Here is an 11,954-nt window from a genome sequence, read left to right as displayed (position 1 = left end):
AGTTGATGTTGGTCTCGGTGTGCGTCCCCGGAAACAGCCCGTGGAGCACAGAGTCCCGCGTCACGGAGCTGCTCGGGACGAACCTCGACAAATACCACTGCATCCCCCTCCAGACCTCCTGCGCATAGGCACACTCCAGAAGGAGGTGATCGACAGTCTCCTCCCCGCTCCGCAGCCACCTCGAGGGCAGCGTGCGGTGGCGCAGAGATTCCGGGCATGCATAAAGGAGCTCACTAGCAGAGCCCCTCTCACCGCCAGCCAAGCAATGTCCTTGTGCTTGTTTGAAAGTTCTGGCGATGAGGCATTCTGCCAAACGACTTTGGCAGTCTGCGTGGGGAACCACACGACGGGATCCACCCTCTCCTTTTCCCGAAGGGTCCCGAGGATACTACGTGCTGACCACTGCCTGACGGCCTTGTGGTCAAAGGTGTTTCCTTTCAAAAATTTCTCCACGAAGGACAGGTGGTACGGAACGGTCCAACTACTCGGAGCGTTCCGCGGCAACGAGGCCAGGCCCATCCTTCGCAACACCGGGGACAGGTAGAACCTCAGTAAGTAGTGACACTTGGTGTTTGCGTACTGAGGATCTACACACAGCTTGACGCAGCCGCACACAAAGGTAGCCGTCAGGGCGAGGGTGGCGTTCAGTACGCCCTTTCCCCCATTTCCCAGGTCTTTGTACACGGTGTCCCTGCGGACCCGGTCCATCCTCGACCCCCAAATGAAGTGGAAGATGGCCCGGGTGACCGCAGCGGCGCAGGTACGGGGAATAGGCCAGGCCTGCACAACATACAACAGGACCGAAAGCCCCTCGCACCTGACAACCAGGTTCTTACCCGCGATGGAGAGGGACCGGAGCGTCCACCTGCCCAGCTTCTCCTTCAATTTGGTGATACGCTCCTCCCAAGTCTTAGTGCACGCCCCAGCTCCACCAAACCAAACACTGAGCACCTTCAGGTAGTCTGTCCTGACGGTGAAGGGGATGAAGGAGCGGTCGTCCCAGTTCCCGAAGAACATGACCTCGCTCTTACCCCTATTGACTTTGGCACCCGAGGCCAGTTCAAACTGGCTGCAAATGTCCAATAGTCTACTCACCGACCGACGATGGGTGCAGAAGACGGCGACATCGTCCATGTACAGGGAGGTCTTGACCTGAAGGCCTCCGCTGCCTGGGATAGTCACGCCCCTCAGGCTCACGTCCTTCCTGATGGAGGCAGCGAAGGGCTCCACACACCACACGAACAAGGCAGGAGAGCGCGGGCAGCCCTGCCTGACTCCAGATCTAACAGGAAAACTGTCTGATTCCCACCCGTTGATCGAGACTGCACGAACGATAATGGCGTAGAGCAGCCGGATCCAATTACGGATGCCCTCCCCGAACCCCAATTTGGAGAGGACGTCTCTCATGTAAGCATGAGAGTCCCTGTCGAAGGCCTTCTCCTGGTCCAGGCTGACGAGGCAGGTGTCCACCCGCCTGTCCTGTACGTAGGCGATCGTATCCCTGATGAGCACGAGACTCTCAGCGATCTTCCTGCCCAGCACAGCACAGGTTTGGTCAGGGTGAATCACCGACTCCAGGACAGACCTGACCCGGTTGGCTATGACCTTGGCCAAGATTTTGTCGTCCATGTTCAATAGTGAAATGGGACGCCAATTCTTAATTTCTTCCCTCTCCCCCTTCCTCTTGTAAATGAGGGTGATGATGCCCTTCCTCATGGACTTGCACATTTCCCCTGCCCGAAGCGCACTATTGTACACCTCCAGCAGGTCCTGGCCGACCAGGTCCCACAGAGCGGAATACAGCTCGACCGGTAAGCTGTCGCTTCCGGGAGTCCTATTCCTCTCAAAGGACTTGAGGGCTCTGGTCAGCTCGTCCAGGGATATCGGCCGGTCCAGCCACTCCCTCGTGCCGTCGTCTAAGACCTCCGTGATAGACGACAGGAACGACTCGGAGGCCGTGCTGTCCGCGGGCTTCGTGTCGTACAGTCCAGCATAGAAGGACCTGCTGATCGTCAAAATGTCGGGCCGAGACGACGTCGCCGAGCTGTCGTCCTCCTTCAGCCGGCTAAGCACAGAGCTCTCTTTGTGCACCTTCTGAAAGAAGAAACGCGAGCACGTCTCGTACTGGTCCACGGAACGGACCCTGGACCGGAAGATTATCCTGGAGGCCTCTGCGGTGAAGAGCGAGGCTTGCTGGCCCCTTACCTCGCGGAGGTCCTCCGTGACATCGACCCCCATCAACTGCAGAAGGAGCAGGTTGTGCACCCTTTTCTGGAGTCGCGACAGCTTTCCCCGCCTCTCTCTCGCCTTCCGAACACCCTGGAGGACAAAGGACGTCTTGATGTTCTCCTTCACCGTCTCCCACCAGTCGCCTGGAGACTCAAAGAGGGGTTTCACGGTTCTCCAACCGGCGTACTCCCTCTTAAGCTCCTCGGCGTTCTCTGGGGTCAACAGAGTCGTGTTGAGCTTCCACGTCCCCTTGCTGGCCAGCTGGTCGTCCTGTGAGTGACAGTCGGCCAGCAGGAGGCAGTGGTCAGATAAGAACACCGGCTCGACGCTGGTGGACCTGACCGAGATCGCCCTTGACACAAACAGGAAGTCTATCCTTGAACGGGTAGACCCGTCTGGCCGCGACCAGGTGTACCTCCGCTGCGCTACGTCTGCAGGGGTGCTGAAGACGTCGAGCAGCTTGGCGTCCTCCACCGTGTCCATCAGGAATCTGGACGTGACGTCCAGTTGACTCCCCCCACCCGCTGTCCCCGTGCCGGAACTTCCATCTGCATCGATGATGCAATTGAAGTCTTCAATGTGGACACACATCTTGCGGTGGACTTGACACTGCGCACATTAATGCTCGCAACTCGTACCCCCATTGTGGGCAGTGACCGCAGTACCCTCCCCAAGTCCAAGGTCCAGCCCCTCCGTCTGTCCCTTCATGCCCATTGCCCGGGCTAACTGCTGGACGCTTTCTGGGCTCAGGAAACCGTCCGTGCTGCCTTTCGGGTGGCATCCCCCCGTCAGGGGTGCGGATGCAGGAGGCTCCCCTCTGGGTCTGGCTGGGGACGCGCTGTGTCCTCCTTCTCACCTGGAAGTTCCGGGGGGCCCTCCAGTGCCCCAGCGGCACTTGACTTGGTGTCGGAGGGAGCCTCAGGACGCCTCCCGTCACCTGGAAGCGGGATGCTGCTTTCGTTCTCAATCGAGATCTTTAACTTCTGCTTCGTGCGGGCCCTCTCCGAATCCCCCTCGTCAGCGGAGCTCTTTCGCCCCCCTGTAGCTGCTTCTTCCTGCCTGATGTTTGTGGTTCGTGGGCCCGTTGACGCACCTTCCTCCTCGCTTTCCGGACCGTCGTCCACTCCCCTGGGTCGCCTGTCGCCGCCTCCATCGACTGCGGGTTGTCGGGGGGGAGCGGAGCCTGCAGGGGCGCTTTGCTGGCCTCGGGCCCATCCTACGGGGCTGGGCCCTCCTGCACGGCCGGGCCCTCCTGCACATTGGTGGGGTCCTTGCTGGGCCCTAGTGCCTTCCTCTCCTCCGGGGGGGCTGGCCCCGCAATGCCCCTGTCAGTGACCTGGGCGTAGGTGGTCCCCCGCTGCGGGCATGCCCTATTAGAGGTGGCCCGCTTCCCCGCAAAGGTTGCGGCTTTTCTCTTGTGGGCAATCCTTTGCAAGGTGTCCCTCCTCCCTGCAGTTCCTGCAGATGGTGGCTTTGCAGTCGGCCGCCACGTGGCCTGACCTACCACAGGCATGGCAGACTTGAGGTTGCCCTGCATAGGTCAGGTAGCCCTTGCTCCCGCCGATTGCGAAGCTGGACGGTGGGTGTACGACATTCCCGTTCGCGCCTGTCCTCAGCATCACCTTGACCTGCCTCTTACTGGTCCAGATGCCAAAGGGGCCCATGATGTCGGTTAGGTCCCCTTCCACCTTCACGTACCTTCCAAGGAAGGTCAGGACATCAACCGCTGGCACATGCGGGTTGTACATGTGTACAGTCACCATACGGCTCCTCTGCGCTGGCATCACAAACAGCGGGACAGCGGTCGATACAGAGAGGGGGCCCTCCCCTCCTTTCTCCTTGAAAACCTCCAGGAAGTGCTCGCAAAGCTTGGCACTCCTGAAGGTCACATCATAAAAACCTCCTCCGGGGAAATCCTGCAGGCAGTAAATGTCCGCAGCAGCGAACCCACAACAGCCCAACAGGACCCTCTTCACGAAGAAGGAGCGGTCCACAGGTGCACCTTCATCCACCTTCTTTACGGAAACACGGATGTTGTTCCGGACCCCCTGACCTGGGGCACGAGCACTTGCCACAGCCATCGTTGCTGGTTGGCTGCTCCCCTGAACCAGTGTTAGGCCAAAGCCAGCATTAAGACCACTGGTTGCAAGGGTGCACAGCCAACCCGACGTCCTCCTTTCACCTCCAAGACAGCACTCTCCTCCTCTCGGTCCACAAGAGAGTGGGTCTTTATTTTGTTCCAGATGGAAGCTGGTTCACTGAGCTTGAAGGTTTGTCCCCAGATGTTTCAGAACCATTCTAGGTAACATCAACAGTGAGCCTCCGATGAAATGCTGGTGTTATGTCCCACTTTCTATTTATCTGGTTAGGTTTCCTTGGGTCGGTGATGTCATTTCCTGTACTTGTCCTCAGGGGATGGTAGATTGGCTCCAGCTCAATGTGTTTGTTGATGGAGTTCCGGTTGCAATGCCATGCTTCTCGGAATTCACGTGCGTGTCTATGTTTGGCTTGTCCTCGGATGGATGTGTTATCCCAATCAAAGCGGTGTCCTTCCTCATCTGTATGTAAGGATACGAGTGATAGTGGGTCATGTGGTTTTGTGGCTAGTTGATGTTCATGTATCCTGGTGTGGACCTTTCTGCCAGTTTGTCCAATATAGTGTTTGTCACAGTTCTTGCAAGGTATTTTGTAGATGACTTTCATTTTGTTTGTTGTCTGTATAGGGTCTTTTAAGTTCATTAGCTGTGAAGTTAGTGCTAATGAACTTAAAAGACCCTATACAGACAACAAACAAAACGAAAGTCATCTCCAAAACACCTTGCAAGAACTGTGACAAACACTACATTGGACAAACTGGCAGAAAGCTCTACACCAGGATACATGAACATCAACTGGCCACAAAACCACATGACCCACTATCACTCGTATCCTTACATACAGATGAGGAAGGACACCGCTTTGATTGGGACAACACATCCATCCTAGGACAAGCCAAACAGAGACACGCACGAGAATTCCTAGAAGCGTGGCATTCCAACCGGAACTCCATCAACAAACACATTGAGCTGGAGCCAATCTACCATCCCCTGAGAACAAGAACAGAAAATGACATCTGCAATGCAGGAAATGACATCACCAACCTAAGGAAACCTAACAGATAAATAGAAAGCGGGCCGTAACACCAGAGCTTCGTCGGAGGCTCGCTGATGATGTTACCTAGAATGATGACGAAACGTTTGGGAACAAACTGGCAAGCTCAGAGAACCAGCTTACATCTGGAACAAAGTAACGACCCACTCTCTTGTGGGCCGAGAGGAGGAGAGTGCTGTCTTGGAGGTGAAAGGAGGACGTCGGGTTGGCTGTGCACCCTTGCAACCAGTGGTCTTAATGCTGGCTTCAGCCTAACGTTGGTTCAGGGGAGCAGCCAACCTGCAACGATGGCTGCGGCAAGTGCTCGTGCCCAAGGTCAGGGGGTCCGGAACACCATCCGTGTTTCCGTAAAGAAGGTGGATGAAGGTGCACCTGTGGACCGCACCTTCTTCGTGAAGAGGGTCCTGTTGGGCTGTTGTGGGTTCGCTGCTGCGGACATTTACTGCCTGCAGGATTTCCCCGGAGGAGGTTTTTATGACGTGACCTTCAGGAGTTCAAAGCTTTGCGAGCGCTTCCTGGAGGTTTTCAAGGAGAAAGGAGGTGAGGGCCCCCTCTCTGTATTGACCGCTGTCCCGCTGTTTGTGATGCCAGCGCAGAGGAGCCGTATGGTGACTATACACATGTACAACCCGCATGTGCCAGCAGTTGATGTCCTGACCTTCCTCGGAAGGTACGTGAAGGTGGAAGGTGACCGAACTGACATCGTGGACCCCTTTGGCATCTGGACGAGTAAGAGGCAGGTCAAGGTGACGCTGAGTTAGGGTGCAGACGGGAATGTCACACACCCACTGTCCAGCTTCGCGATCAGCGGGAGCAGGGGCTACCTGACCTATGCAGGGCAACCTAAAGTCTGCCATGCCTGTGGTAGGTCAGGTCACATGGCGGCCGACTGCAAAGCCACCATCTGCAGGAACTGCAGGGAGGAGGGACACCTTGCAAAGGATTGCCCACGAGAGAGAAGCTGCAATATTTGCGGGGAAGCGGTCCACTTCTATAAGGCATGCCCGCGGCGGGTTACCACCTACGCCCAGGTCGCCGGCAGGGGAAATGCGGGGCCAGCCCCCCGGAGGAGAGGAAGGCACCAGGGCCCAGCAAGGACCCCACTAATGTGCAGGAGGGCCAGGCCATACAGGAGGGCCGAGCCCTGCAGGATGGGCCCGAGGCCAGCAAAGCACCCCTGCAGGTTCCGATCCGCCCCGACAACCCGGAGCCAATGGAGGCGGCGGCAGGCGACCCAGGGGAGTGGACAACAGTCCGGAAAGTGAGGAGGAAGGTGCGTCAACGGGCCCACGAACCGCAACCATCAGGCGGGAAGAGGCAGCTACAGGGGGGCTATAAGAGCTCCTCTGACGAGGAGGATTCGGAGAGGGCCCACCTGAAGCAGAAGTTAAAGGTCTCGAGGGTGAAGGAAAGCAGCACCCCGCTTCCAGGTGACGTGAGGAGTCCTGAGGCTCCCTCCGACACCAAGTCAAGTGCCGCTGAGCACTGGAGGGCCCCCAGGAACTTCCAGGCGGGAAGGATAAAACAGCGCGTCCCCAGCCTGATCCGGAGCTGGACCCTCCTGCCTCCGCACCCATGGCGGGGGGATGCCAACCGGAAGGCAGCACGGACGGTTTCCTGAGCCCAGAGAGCGTCCAGCAGTTAGCCCGGGCAATGGGCATGAAGGGACAGATGGAGGGGCTGGACCTTGGACTTGGGGAGGGTACTGTGGTCACTGCCTTCAATGGGGGTAAGAGTTGCGAGCATTCATGTGCGCAGCGTCAAGTCAACCGCGAAATGTGTGTACACGTTGGCCTACCTCACCACCATCAAGGCGGACCTCCTGTTTCTGCAGGAGTGCGGGATACCGCACCTCGGCAGGCACGGGAAATGGTCCGGAGCCTGGACCTGTGGGCCTTCGATCTGGTCGGGGGGTAACGACTGTCGCTCCTCGAGCCTGGCTATTCTGCTGCGGGGCGCGACTTCACCATCTCTCAAGTTCAGGAGGTGGTGGGGGGGCGCCTCCTAGTGGCTGACATCACCTACAGAAATGCTCCCCTGAGGCTGGTCAACGTTTACGCCCCAGTGGTACGGCGTGAGCGGTTGGCCGTCCTGCAGCGGCTTCCACCCCCGCTGGCTACGTCCAGGCCGGTCATCCTAGGCGGAGACTTCAACTGCATCATCGATGCAGATGGAAGATCCGGCGTGGGGACAGCGGGTGGGGGGAGTCAACTGGACGTCACGCCCAGATTCCTGATGGGCATGGTGAAGGACGCCAAGCTGCTCGACGTCTTCAGCACCCCTGCAGACGGAGCGCAGCAGAGGTACACCTGGTCGCGGCCAGACGGGTCTATCCGCTCAAGGATAGACTTGCTGTTTGTGTCACGGACGTTCTCGCTGAGGTCCACCGGCGTCGAGCCGGTGTTCTTCTCTGACCACTGCCTCCTGCTGGCCGACTGTCACTTACAGGACGACCAGCCGGTCGGCAAGGGGACGTGGAAGCTCAACACGACTCTGTTGACCCCAGAGAACGTTGAGGAGCTTAAGAGGGAGTTAAGAGCTTAAGCCGGTTGGAGAACCGTGAAACCCCTCTTTGAGTCTCCAGGCGACTGGTGGGAGACGGTGAAGGAGAACATCAAGAGGTTCTTTGTCCTCAAGCGTGTTTGGAAGGCAAGAGAGAGGCGGGCAAAGCTGTCGCGACTCCAGAAAAGGGTGCAGAACCTGCTCCTTCTGCAGTTGATGGGGGTCGATGTCACGGAGGACCCCCGCGAGGTGAGGGGCCAGCAAGCCTCGCTCTTCACCGCGGAGGCCTCCAGGATAATCTTCCGGTCCAGTGTCCGCTCCGTGGAGCAGGACGAGACGTGCTCGCATTTCTTCTTTCAGAAGGTACACAAAGAGAGCTCTGTGCTTAGCCGGCTGAAGGAGGACGACGGCCCGGTGACGTCGTCGCGGCCTGACATTTTGAGGATCAGCAGATCCTTCTATGCCGGACTGTACGACACGAAGCCCACGGACAGCACGGCCTCCGAGTCGTTCCTGTCGTCTGTCACGGAGGTCTTAGATGACGGCACGAGGGAGTGGCTGGACCGGCCGATATCCCTGGATGAGCTGGCCAGAGCCCTCAAGTCCTTGCAGAGGAATAGGACTCCCGGAAGTGATGGCTTACCGGTCGAGCTGTATTCCGCTCTGTGGGGCCTGGTCGGCCAGGACCTGCTGGAGGTGTACGATAGTGCGCTTCGGGCAGGGGAAATGTGCAAGTCCATGAGGAAGGGCATCATCACCCTCATTTACAAGAGGAAGGGGGAGAGGGAAGAAATTAAGAATTGGCGTCCCATTTCACTTTTGAACGTGGACTACAAAATCCTGGCCAAGGTCATTGCCAACCAGGTCAGGTCTGTCCTGGAGTCAGTGATTCACCGTGACCAAACCTGTGCTGTGCCGGGCAGGAAGATTGCTGAGAGCCTCACGCTCATCAGGGATACGATCGCCTACGTACAGGACAGGCGGGTGGACACCTGCCTCGTCAGCCTGGACCAGGAGAAGGCCTTCGACAGGGTCTCTCATGCTTACATGAGGGACGTCCTCTCCAAATTGGGGTTCGGGGAGGGCATCCGCAATTGGATCCGGCTGCTCTACGCCAACATCGTTAGCGCAGTCTCGATCAAGAGTGGGAATCAGACAGTTTTCCTGTTAGATCTGGAGTCAGGCAGGGCTGCCCACTCTCTCCTGCCTTGTTCGTGTGCTGTGTGGAGCCCTTCGCCGTCTCCATCAGGAAGTACGTGAGCCTGAAGGGCGTGACTATCCCAGGCAGCGGAGGCCTTCAGGTCATGACCTCCCTGTACTTGGACGATGTCGCCGTCTTCTGCACCGATCGTCGGTCGGTGAGTAGACTGTTGGACAGCTGCAGCCAGTTTGAACTGGCCTCGGGTGCCAAACTCAATAGGGGTGAGAGCGAGGCCATGTTCTTCGGGAACTGGTACGACCGCTCCTTCATCCCCTTCACCGTCAGCACAGACTACCTGAAGGTGCTGGGTGTTTGGTTTGGTGGAGTTGGGGCATGCACTAAGACTTCGGAGGAGCATATCGCCAAATTGAAGCAGAAGCTGGGCAGGTGGACGCTCCGGTCCCTCTCCATCGCGGGTAAGAATCTGGTTGTCAGGTGCGAGGGGCTTTCGGTACTGTTGTATGTGGTGCAGGCCTGGCCTATTCCCCGGCCCTGCGCCGCTGCGGTCACCCGGGCAATCTTCCACTTCATTTGGGGGTCGAGGATGGACCGGAACCGCAGGGACACCATGTACAAAGACCTGGGAAATGGGGGAAAGGGCGTACTGAACGCCACCCTCGCCCTGACGGCTACCTTTGTGTGCGGCTGCATCAAGCTGTGTGTAGATCCTCAGTCCGCAAACACCAAGTGTCACTACTTACTGAGGTTCTACCTGTCCCCGGTGTTGCGAAGGATGGGCCTGGCCTCGTTGCCGCGGAACGCTCCGAGTAGTTGGACCGTTCCGTACCACCTGTCCTTCGTGGAGAAATTTTTGAAAGGAAACACCTTTGACCACAAGGCCGTCAGGCAGTGGTCAGCACGTAGTATCCTCGGGACCCTTCGAGAAAAGGAGAGGGTGGATCCCGTCGTGTGGTTCCCCACGCAGACTGCCAAAGTCATTTGGCAGAATGCCTCATCGCCAGAACTTTCAAACAAGCACAAGGACATTGCTTTGTTGGCGGTGATAGGGGCTCTGCTAGTGAGCTCCTTTATGCATGCCCGCAAGCTCTGCACCACCGCACGCCGCTCTCGAGGTGGCTGCGGGGGGGACGAGACTGTCGATCACCTCCTTCTGGAGTGTGCCTATGCGCAGGAGGTCTGGAGGGGGATGCAGTGGTATTTGTCGAGGTTCGTCCCGAGCAGCTCCGTGACGCGGGACTCTGTGCTCTACGGGCTGTTTCCGGGGACGCACACCGAGACCAACATCAACTGCGCCTGGAGGACTATCAATGCGGTGAAAGACGCTCTTTGGTCTGCCCGCAACTTGCTGGTCTGCCAGCTGAAAGAACTGACCCCGACCGAGTGTTGCAGACTGGCGCACTCCAAGGTCCAGGACTACGTGCTGAGGGACGCGCTAAAGCTTGGGGCAGCCGCCGCCAAGGCGCGGTGGGGAAAGACCACCGTATGAAACCCCTCGTCCAGAAAAGGGAAAAGAACCCTATCTGGTAACTGGGCCCAGCTGGCGCCTTCCCCAACTGGTCAGGGGGCCAACTGGGTCTGTGCGGGGTGACGACTGCTGGGGCGGTTTCTTTGCTTTGTTTTTTTTTCTCTGTTTTGTTTTTTTTTCCTTTCGTTGGTGTATGTACCCCCGGGTAACCCGGAGCGGCTTGCATGACTGGCTAGGTGTATAAATGTTTTATTTTTTGTACATTCTCTGAATAAAGTATATTTCTTCAAAACAAAAAAAAGTGACGAAACGTCTGAAAATGAACCTTCCAGCTCAACGAGCAAACTCACATCCAGATGGTAAAGGGCATTGAGAGACGTGGACAGGTGCTTCTGCTCACGGCTGGGGCCCTTCATAATTTTCAGGGCCCGAAGGAAGCCAATGACCCTGTGTCTCCCAGAGATTAAACCACACCAGAACCGAGATGCAGTGAGTTACAGCACAGGATGGAAGGTGTGGGCCCGATACGAGGGGAGACATGAGAATCTGTCACATTGGTACCTGGATATCGACATGCGCAGGCAGTCTTTAATTTGACTGAAACAAATACTCCCGAATGGTGCCCACCTCCTGAATGAACAATTGAGCAGGAGTGAGCTTATGATCAACGAGAATAGAAAGGAAAAAAAGACTGTTGGAGTTGGCCAGGGGCAGGATATGCATCAGGAGAGGCAACTGTCAACACCTTGGACACAGCAGAATTACAAAGTCGGATACAATCCCTTCAGCAGAAAATGCAGCTCATTACCGGGGAAAGTAACTTCATCCAGATTCAGACCAACGAGAGAGGTCAGGATCAGTCACAAGTGACCCTGGACTCGGTTGAATGTCTAAAACTTTTACACCCATCGGCCGATGGCGAATACTTTTGAGGAGGCCCACAAGCCCGAGGGGTGTGCCATATACACCAGCTGGACATTGACTAAGCTTGGGGCTGATGTGCGACAACTACATGGTCACAATATCCCAGACAGATGAACAATTAATAAAATGGGATGGGGAAAGTGAAACTCGGCGTTACCTCAGAAGTTTGGCCCTTACCAATAGGGTGTTGTGTACTTGTGACAGAGATAAAGGGACGTATTATGTTAGGGCAGTGATTCATATGCCCCGACTTGAAAATAAACTGAAATGTCCTTTAAAAAGAGTCCATTATTTCGGAAAGCATCAAAGTACTTGGATATCTTTAAAATAAACGACCATTTCAAGCCAAGGTAATGGATGGTGTTGAGAAAGTGTGAGACTTCTCAAAATGTCACCGACGAGAGGATCACTGGGCCTGCCCTGACGAGATAATGAGACAAAGATCTCCAGAGTGCGCTTGCAGCACCTATGAATATTGTTCATTGTCTATTCTCCTGGTGAATAACCCGTCCTTGTTACAAT

The sequence above is a fragment of the Stegostoma tigrinum genome, chromosome 35 (genome assembly GCF_030684315.1).
Source record: "Stegostoma tigrinum isolate sSteTig4 chromosome 35, sSteTig4.hap1, whole genome shotgun sequence".
Classification (NCBI taxonomy): Eukaryota; Metazoa; Chordata; class Chondrichthyes; order Orectolobiformes; family Stegostomatidae; genus Stegostoma; species Stegostoma tigrinum.
The sequence above is the reverse complement of the archived record's forward strand: the minus strand, read 5'-3'. Positions refer to the sequence as shown.